Source organism: Tachypleus tridentatus, chromosome 13, assembly GCF_004210375.1.
Source record: "Tachypleus tridentatus isolate NWPU-2018 chromosome 13, ASM421037v1, whole genome shotgun sequence".
NCBI classification, from domain to species: Eukaryota; Metazoa; Arthropoda; class Merostomata; order Xiphosura; family Limulidae; genus Tachypleus; species Tachypleus tridentatus.
This window is the reverse complement of record NC_134837.1, coordinates 265,255,346-265,266,857: the sequence shown is the minus strand read 5'-3', so window position 1 is coordinate 265,266,857 and position 11,512 is coordinate 265,255,346.

Below are 11,512 nucleotides of genomic sequence, written 5' to 3'. Positions count from 1 at the left end.
CATTTTTTTTTTAACAATTTTTAACAATGCTTTACAATACTGGTGCACTTGTTTAACAATTTTGTCAATGTTAACAATACTTCTTGTCATTTTGTTTTAACAATGTTGCATCAATGTTAACAATACTTGTCACACATGTTTAACAATGTCTTCAATGCCATACAATACTTCTGCCGCCTATTTTACAAATGTCAGAAATGCTAAGAAAACTTCTTCATTTTTTTAAATAATTTTGCTTCAATGTTAACAATACTTCTGTCATTTGTTTAACAATGTATCAATGTTAACAATACTTCTGTCACATGTTTACCAGCCATGTTGTCATCGCTTAACAATACTTCTGTAACTTGTTTAACAATTTTGTCAATGTTAACAATACTTTCTGTCTCTTGTTGAACAATGTTGTCAAATACTTAACAATGCCCTGTCATATATGTTTTAACAATGTTGATCAATCTTTACAATAATTATATCAATTTGTTAACAATGTGTCAATGTCATCAATAATTTCTGTCACTTGTTTAACAATGCTATCAATGCTTACAATACTTCTGTCACCTGTTTAACAATGTTCTCAATGTTAACAAACTTCAGTCAGTGATTTAACAAGGTCGACAATGCTTACAATACTGTCATTTGTCATTTAACAATTTTGTCAATGTTAACAATGACTTCTGTCACTTGTTTAACAATTTTCACCAGTAGTAAGAATGTTTGTGTTATTTGTTTAACAATGTTGTCAATGTTTAACAATACTTCTGTCATTTGTTTAATAATGTTTTTCAATGTATCAGGAATATTTCTGCCACTTGTTTAACAATTTTTTTGTCAATGTTGAACAATACTTCTTTAAGTCTCATTTTGGTTAATAATGTTGTCACTGTTAAATAATAATTTCTGTCACATGTTTAACAATGTTGATAATGCTAACAATACTTCACTGTTTACCAATCTTGTTTCTTTTAACAATATTGGCTGAATGCCAGAAAACTTCTTCTGCATTTTAACAATTTTGTCAATGTTTACAATACTTGTGTCAACTTGTTTTAACAATGTTTTCAAATACTTCTGTCACTTGAACTTAACAATGTTTTCAATACTTAACAATACGGTCAGCCATTCACTTGTTTTCAATTGTTTATGTTTTCAATGTTAACAATACTTCCGTCTCTTTTTAACAATTTTGTCAATGCTTACAATACTTCTGTCACTTGTTTAACAATTTTCAATGTTATCAATACTTCTGTCACTTGTTTAACAATGTTTTTTGAATGTTAACAAAACTTTTTCATTTGTTTAATAATGTTTTCGCTATGTTAACAATACTTCTCTACATTTGTTTTAACAATATTGTCAATGTTAAGAAAACTTATTCATTTTAACAATTTTGTTCAATGCTTAACAATTTCTGTCAATACTTGTTTAACAATTTTGTGTCAATGTTAACAATACTTCCGTCTCTTGTTTAACAATTTGTTGTCAATGCTTACAATACTTTAGTCAATTGTTTAACAATTTTGTCAATGTCAACAATTCTTCATGTCATTTGTTTTAACAATGTTGTCAATGTTACCAGTACTTCTGTCACTTGTTTAACAATGTTGTCAATGTTTACAATACTTCCGTCACTTGTTTAACAATGTTGTCAATGCTTGTAATACTTCTCTCACTTTGTTTAACAATTTTGTCAATGTTATCAAAACTTCTGTCATTGTTTAACAATGTTTGTCAATGTTTACAATAGTTCTATCACTTGTTTAACAATGTGTCAATGTTAACAATACTTCTGTCACTTGTTTAACAATGCTTTATCAATGCTACAATACTTCTGTCACTTGTTTAACAATGTTCTCAATGTTAACAAAACTTCTGTCACTGTGTTTAACAAGGTCGACAATGCTTACAATATTTTGTCATTTTGTGTAACTGTTTTGTTAATGTTAACAATACTTTTACTGTCACTTGTTTAACAATGTGTCAATGTTAACAATACTTGTGTCATTTGTTTAACAATGTATCAATGTTAACAATACTTCTGTCACATGTTTAACAATGTTGTCAATGCTTACAATACTTCTGCTCACTTGTTTAACAATATTGTCAATGTTAAGAAAACTTCATTTTTTTTTGTAACAATTTTGTCAATGTTAACAATACTTCTGTCATTTGTTTAACAATGTATCAATGTTAACAATACTTCTGTCACTTGTTTAACAATGTTTTCAATATTAACAATACGTTTTCATTTTGTTTAACATGTTTTCAATGTTAACAATACTCCGTCACTTGTTTAACAATTTTGTCAATGCTTACAATACTTCTGACACTTGTTTAACAATTTTTTCAATGTTAACAATACTTCTGTCACTTGTTTAACAATGTTCTCAATGTTAACAAAACTTTTTTCATTTGTTTAACAATGTTTTCAATGTTAACAATACTTCTGCCACTTGTTTAACAATATTGTCAATGCGGAGAAAACTTATTCATTTTTTAAACAATTTTGTCAATGCTTACAATACTTTAGTCAATTGTTTAACAATTTTGTCAATGTTAGCAATACTTCTGTCATTTGTTTAACAATGTATCAATGTTAACAATACTTCTGTCACCCTGTTTAACAATGTTGTCAATGCTTACAATACTTCTGTCACTTGTTTAACAATGTTGTCAATGTTAAAAATACTTCTATCATTTGATTAACAATGTTGTCAATGTTTACAATACTTGTGTCACTTGTTTAACAATGTTTTCAATACTTCTGTCACTTGTTTAACAATGTTTCAATATTAACAATACGTTTTCATTTGTTTAACATGTTTTCAATGTTAACAATACTTCTGTCTCTTGTTTAACAATTTTGTCAATGCTTACAATACTTCTGTCACTTGTTTAACAATTTTGTCAATGCTTACACAATACTTCTGCCACTTGTTTAACAATATTGTCAATGCGGAGAAAACTTATTCATTTTTTTAACAATTTTGTCAATGCTTACAATACTTTAGTCAATTGTTTAACAATTTTGTCAATGTGAACAATACTTCTGTCATTTGTTTAACAATGTATCAATGTTAACAATACTTCTGTCACCTGTTTAACAATGTTGTCAATGCTTACAATACTTCTGTCACTTGTTTAACAATTTTGTCAATGTTAACAATACTTCCAATCTTTTGTTGAACAATGTTTTGTCAATGCTTACAATACTTTGTCAATTGTTTAACAATTTTGTCAATGTCAGCAATACTTCTGTCATTTGTTTTTACAATGTTGTCAATGTTACCAATACTTCTGTCACTTGTTTAACAATGTTGTCAATGTTTACAATACTTCCGTCACTTGTTTAACAATGTTGTCAATTACTTGTAATACTTCTCTCACTTGTTCAACAATTTTGTCAATGTTATCAATACTTCTGTCAGTTGTTTAACAATGTTGTCAATCTTTACAATACTTATATCACTTGTTTAACAATGTGTCAATGTTTACAATACTTCTGTCACTTGTTTAACAATGCTATCAATGCTTACAATACTTCTGTCACTTGTTTAACAATGTTGTCAATGTTAACAAAACTTCTGTCAGTGATTTAACAAGGTCGACAATGCATACATTATTTTTTGTCATTTGTTTAACTGTTTTTGTTAATGTTAACAATACTTCTGTCACTTGTTTAACAATTTCATCAATGTTAAGAATACTTCTGTCACTTGTTTAACAATGTGTCAATGTTAACAATACTTGTGTGATTTGTTTAACAATGTATCAATGTTAACAATACTTCTGTCACTTGTTTAACAATGTTCTCAATGTTGACAAAACTTTTTCATTTGTTTAATAATGTTTTCGATGTTAACAATACTTCTGTCACTTGTTTAACAATATTGTCAATGTTAAGAAAACTTATTCATTTTTTAACAATTTTGTCAATGCTTACAATACTTTAGTCAATTGTTTAACAATTTTGTCAATGTGAGCAAAACTTCTGTCATTTGTTTAACAATGTATCAATGTTAACAATACTTCTGTCACTTGTTTAACAATGTTGTCAATGCTTACAATACTTCTGTCACTTGTTTAACAATGTTGTCAATGTTAAAAATACTTCTATCATTTGTTTAACAATGTTGTCAATGTTTACAATACTTCTGTCACTTGTTTAACAATGTTTCAATACTTCTGTCACTTGTTTAACAATGTGTCAATGTTAACAATACTTTTTCATTTGTTTAATCATGTTTTCAATGTTAACAATACTTCTGTCACTTGTTTAACAATTCTTCAATTTTAACAATACTTCTGTCACTTGTTTAACAATATTGTCAATGCTAAGAAAACTTCTTCATTTTTTTAACAATTTTGTCAGTGTTACAATACTTTAGTCACTTTGTTTAACAATGTTGTCAATGTTAACAATACTTCTGTCATTTGTTTAACAATGTATCTATGTTAACAATACTTCTGTCACATGTTTGACAATATTGTCAATGCTTGCAATACTTCTGCCACTTGTTTAACAATGTTGTCAATGCTAAGAAAACTTCTTCATTTTTTAACAATTTTGTCAATGTTAACAATACTTCTGTCATTTGTTTAACAATGTATCAATGTTAACAATACTTCTGTCACTTGTTTAACAATGTTTCAATATTAACAATACGTTTTCATTTGTTTAATCATGTTTTCAATGTTAACAATACTTCCGTCACTTGTTTAACAATTTTGTCAATGCTTACAATACTTCTGACACTTGTTTAACAATTTTTCAATGTTAACAATACTTCTGTCACTTGTTTAACAATGTTCTCAATGTTAACAAAACTTTTTCATTTGTTTAATAATGTTTTCGATGTTAACAATACTTCTGCCACTTGTTTAACAATATTGTCAATGCGGAGAAAACTTATTCATTTTTTTAACAATTTTGTCAATGCTTACAATACTTTAGTCAATTGTTTAACAATTTTGTCAATGTTAGCAAAACTTCTGTCATTTGTTTAACAATGTATCAATGTTAACAATACTTCTGTCACTTGTTTAACAATGTTGTCAATGCTTACAATACTTCTGTCACTTGTTTAACAATGTTGTCAATGTTAAAAATACTTCTATCATTTGATTAACAATGTTTTCAATGTTTACAATACTTGTGTCACTTGTTTAACCATGTTTTCAATACCTCTGTCACTTGTTTAACAATGTTTCAATATTAACAATACGTTTTCATTTGTTTAATCATGTTTTCAATGTTAACAATACTTCCGTCTCTTGTTTAACAATTTTGTCAATGCTTACAATACTTCTGACACTTGTTTAACAATTTTTCAATGTTAACAATACTTCTGTCACTTGTTTAACAATGTTCTCAATGTTAACAAAACTTTTTCATTTGTTAAATAATGTTTTCGATGTTAACAATACTTCTGCCACTTGTTTAACAATATTGTCAATGCGGAGAAAACTTATTCATTTTTTTAACAATTTTTAAATGCTTACAATACTTTAGTCAATTGTTTAACAATTTTGTCAATGTGAACAATACTTCTGTCATTTGTTTAACAATGTATCAATGTTAACAATACTTCTGTCACCTGTTTGACAATGTTGTCAATGCTTACAATACTTCTGTCACTTGTTTAATAATTTTGTCAATGTTAACAATACTTCCGTCTCTTGTTGAACAATTTTGTCAATGCTTACAATACTTTAGTCAATTGTTTAACAATTTTGTCAATGTCAGCAATTCTTCTGTCATTTGTTTTACAATGTTGTCAATGTTACCAGTACTTCTGTCACTTGTTTAACAATGTTGTCAATGTTTACAATACTTCCGTCACTTGTTTAACAATGTTGTCAATGCTTGTAATACTTCTCTCACTTGTTCAACAATTTTGTCAATGTTATCAAAACTTCTGTCAGTTGTTTAACAATGTTGTCAATCTTTACAATAGTTATATCACTTGTTTAACAATGTGTCAATGTTAACAATACTTCTGTCACTTGTTTAACAATGCTTATCAATGCTTACAATACTTCTGTCACCTGTTTAACAATGTTCTCAATGTTAACAAAACTTCTGTCAGTGATTTAACAAGGTCGACAATGCATACATTATTTTTGTCATTTGTGTAACTGTTTTGTTAATGTTAACAATACTTCTGTCACTTGTTTAACAATTTCATCAATGTTAACAATACTTCTGTCACTTGTTTAACAATGTGTCAATGTTAACAATACTTCTGTCATTTGTTTAACAATGTATCAATGTTAACAATACTTCTGTCACTTGTTTAACAATGTTGTCAATGTTAAAATACTTCTATCATTTGTTTAACAATGTTGTCAATGTTTACAATACTTCTGTCACTTGTTTAACAATGTTTCCAATACTTCTGTCACTTGTTTAACAATGTGTCAATATTAACAATACTTTTCATTTGTTTAATCATGTTTTCAATGTTAACAATACTTCCGTCACTTGTTTAACAATTTTGTCAATGCTTACAATACTTCTGTCACTTGTTTAACAATTTTTTCAATGTTAACAATACTTCTGCCACTTGTTTAACAATATTGTCAATGCTAAGAAAACTTCTTCATTTTTTAACAATTTTGTCAATGCTTACAATACTTTAGTCACTTGTTTAACAATGTTGTCAATGTTAACAATACTTCTGTCATTTGTTTAACAATGTATCAATGTTAACAATACTTCTGTCACATGTTTAACAATATTGTCAATGCTTGCAATACTTCTGCCACTTGTTTAACAATATTGTCAATGCTAAGAAAACTTCTTCATTTTTTTAACAATTTTGTCAATGTTAACAATACTTCTGTCATTTGTTTAACAATGTATCAATGTTAACAATACTTCTGTCACATGTTTAACAATGTTGTCAATGCTTACAATACTTCTGTCACTTGTTCAACAATTTTGTCAATGTTATCAAAACTTCTGTCACTTGTTTAACAATGCTATCAATGCTTACAATACTTCTGTCAACTGTTTAACAATGTTGTCAATCTTTACAATACTTCTATCACTTGTTTAACAATGTTGTCAATGTTAACAATACTTCTGTCACTTGTTTAACAATGTTATCAATGCTTACAATACTTCTGTCACTTGTTTAACAATGTTGTCAATGTTAACAAAACTTCTGTCAGTGATTTAACAAGGTTGTCAATGCTTACAATATTTTGTCATTTTTTTAACAATTTTGTTAATGTTAACAATACTTCTGTCACTTGTTTAACAATTTCATCAATGTTAACAATACTTCTGTCATTTGTTTAACAATGTATCAATGTTAACAATACTTCTGTCACTTGTTTAACAATGTTTTCAATGTTAACAATATTTCTGTCACTTGTTTAACAATTTTGTCAATGTTAACAATACTTCTGTCATTTGTTTAACAATGTTGTCAATGCTTACAATACTTCTGTCACTTGTTTAACAATGTTGTCAATGTTAAAATACTTCTATCATTTGTTTAACAATGTTGTCAATGTTTACAATACTTCTGTCACTTGTTTAACAATGTTTCCAATAACTTACTTCTCACTTGTTTAACAATGTGTCAATGTTAACAATACTTTTCATTTGTTTAATCATGTTTTCAATGTTAACAATACTTCTGTCACTTGTTTAACAATTTTGTCAATGCTAACAATACTTCTGACACTTGTTTAACAATTTTTCAATGTTAACAATACTTCTGTCACTTGTTTAACAATTTTGTCAATGCTTACAATACTTTGTCACTTGTTTAACAATGTTGTCAATGTTAACAATACTTCTGTCATTTGTTTAACAATGTATCAATGTTAACAATACTTCTGTCACATGTTTAACAATGTTGTCAATGCTTACAATACTTCTGTCACTTGTTTAACAATATTGTCAATGCTAACAAAACTTCTTCATTTTTTAACAATTTTGTCAATGTTAACAATACTTCTGTCATTTGTTTAACAATGTATCAATGTTAACAATACTTCTGTCACTTGTTTAACAATGTTTCAATATTAACAATACTTTTTCATTTGTTTAATCATGTTTTCAATGTTAACAATACTTCCGTCACTTGTTTAACAATTTTGTCAATGCTTACAATACTTCTGTCACTTGTTTAACAATTTTTCAATGTTAACAATACTTCTGTCACTTGTTTAACAATGTTCTCAATGTTAACAAAACTTTTCATTTGTTTAATAATGTTTTCGATGTTAACAATACTTCTGCCACTTGTTTAACAATATTGTCAATGCGGAGAAAACTTATTCATTTTTTAACAATTTTGTCAATGCTTACAATACTTTGTCAATTGTTTAACAATTTTGTCAATGTTAACAATACTTCTGTCATTTGTTTAACAATGTATCAATGTTAACAATACTTCTGTCACCTGTTTAACAATGTTGTCAATGCTTACAATACTTCTGTCACTTGTTTAACAATGTTGTCAATGTTAAAAATACTTCTATCATTTGATTAACAATGTTGTCAATGTTTACAATACTTCTGTCACTTGTTTAACAATGTGTCAATATTAACAATACGTTTTCATTTGTTTAATCATGTTTTCAATGTTAACAATACTTCCGTCACTTGTTTAACAATTTTGTCAATGCTTACAATACTTCTGACACTTGTTTAACAATTTTTTCAATGTTAACAATACTTCTGCCACTTGTTTAACAATATTGTCAATGCTAAGAAAACTTCTTCATTTTTTAACAATTTTGTCAATGTTAACAATACTTCTGTCATTTGTTTAACAATGTATCAATGTTAAGAATACTTCTGTCACTTGTTTAACAATGTTTCAATATTAACAATACGTTTTCATTTGTTTAATCATGTTTTCAATGTTAACAATACTTCCGTCACTTGTTTAACAATTTTGTCAATGCTTACAATACTTCTGACACTTGTTTAACAATTTTTTCAATGTTAACAATACTTCTGTCACTTGTTTAACAATGTTCTGAATGTTAACAAAACTTTTTCATTTGTTTAATAATGTTTTCGATGTTAACAATACTTCTGCCACTTGTTTAACAATATTGTCAATGCGGAGAAAACTTATTCATTTTTTAACAATTTTGTCAATGCTTACAATACTTTAGTCAATTGTTTAACAATTTTGTCAATGTTAACAATACTTCTGTCATTTGGTTAACAATGTTTCAATGTTAACAATACTTCTGTCACCTGTTTAACAATGTTGTCAATGCTTACAATACTTCTGTCACTTGTTTAACAATGTTGTCAATGTTAAAAATACTTCTATCATTTGATTAACAATGTTGTCAATGTTTACAATACTTGTGTCACTTGTTTAACAATGTTTTCAATACCTCTGTCACTTGTTTAACAATGTTTCAATATTAACAATACGTTTTCATTTGTTTAATCATGTTTTCAATGTTAACAATACTTCCGTCTCTTGTTTAACAATTTTGTCAATGCTTACAATACTTCTGACACTTGTTTAACAATTTTTTCAATGTTAACAATACTTCTGTCACTTGTTTAACAATGTTCTGAATGTTAACAAAACTTTTTCATTTGTTTAATAATGTTTTCGATGTTAACAATACTTCTGCCACTTGTTTAACAATATTGTCAATGCGGAGAAAACTTATTCATTTTTTAACAATTTTGTCAATGCTTACAATACTTTAGTCAATTGTTTAACAATTTTGTCAATGTGAACAATACTTCTGTCATTTGTTTAACAATGTATCAATGTTAACAATACTTCTGTCACCTGTTTAACAATGTTGTCAATGCTTACAATACTTCTGTCACTTGTTTAACAATTTTGTCAATGTTAACAATACTTCTGTCTCTTGTTTAACAATTTTGTCAATGCTTACAATACTTTAGTCAATTGTTTAACAATTTTGTCAATGTCAGCAATTCTTCTGTCATTTGTTTTACAATGTTGTCAATGTTACCAGTACTTCTGTCACTTGTTTAACAATGTTGTCAATGTTTACAATACTTCTGTCACTTGTTTAACAATGTTGTCAATGCTTGTAATACTTCTCTCACTTGTTTAACAATTTTGTCAATGTTATCAAAACTTCTGTCAGTTGTTTAACAATGTTGTCAATCTTTACAATAGTTATATCACTTGTTTAACAATGTGTCAATGTTAACAATACTTCTGTCACTTGTTTAACAATGCTATCAATGCTTACAATACTTCTGTCACTTGTTTAACAATGTTCTCAATGTTAACAAACTTCTGTCAGTGATTTAACAATGTCGACAATGCATACATTATTTTGTCATTTGTTTAACTGTTTTGTTAATGTTAACAATACTTCTGTCACTTGTTTAACAATTTTGTCAATGTTAACAATACTTCTGTCACTTGTTTAACAATTTTGTCAATGCTTACAATACTTTGTCAATTGTTTAACAATTTTGTCAATGTCAGCAATTCTTCTGTCATTTGTTTTACAATGTTGTCAATGTTACCAGTTCTTCTGTCACTTGTTTAACAATGTTGTCAATGTTTACAATACTTCCGTCACTTGTTTAACAATGTTCTCAATGTTAAGAAAACTTTTTCATTTGTTTAACAATGTTTTCAATGTTAACAATACTTCTGTCACTTGTTTAACAATGTTGTCAATGCTTACAATACTTCTGTCACTTGTTTAACAATATTGTCAATGTTAACAAAACTTCTTCATTTTTTTAACAATTTTGTCAATGTTAACAATACTTCTGTCATTTGTTTAACAATGTATCAATGTTAACAATACTTCTGTCACTTGTTTAACAATGTTTCAATATTAACAATACGTTTTCATTTGTTTAACATGTTTTCAATGTTAACAATACTTCCGTCACTTGTTTAACAATTTTGTCAATGCTTACAATACTTCTGACACTTGTTTAACAATTTTTTCAATGTTAACAATACTTCTGTCACTTGTTTAACAATGTTCTCAATGTTAACAAAACTTTTTCATTTGTTTAATAATGTTTTCGATGTTAACAATACTTCTGCCACTTGTTTAACAATATTGTCAATGCTGGAGAAAACTTATTCATTTTTTAACAATTTTGTCAATGCTTACAATACTTTAGTCAATTGTTTAACAATTTTGTCAATGTGAACAATACTTCTGTCATTTGTTTAACAATGTATCAATGTTAACAATACTTCTGTCACCTGTTTAACAATGTTGTCAATGCTTACAATACTTCTGTCACTTGTTTAACAATTTTGTCAATGTTAACAATACTTCCGTCTCTTGTTGAACAATTTTGTCAATGCTTACAATACTTTGTCAATTGTTTAACAATTTTGTCAATGTCAGCAATTCTTCTGTCATTTGTTTTACAATGTTGTCAATGTTACCAGTACTTCTGTCACTTGTTTAACAATGTTGTCAATGTTTACAATACTTCCGTCACTTGTTTAACAATGTTGTCAATGCTTGTAATACTTCTCTCACTTGTTTAACAATTTTGTCA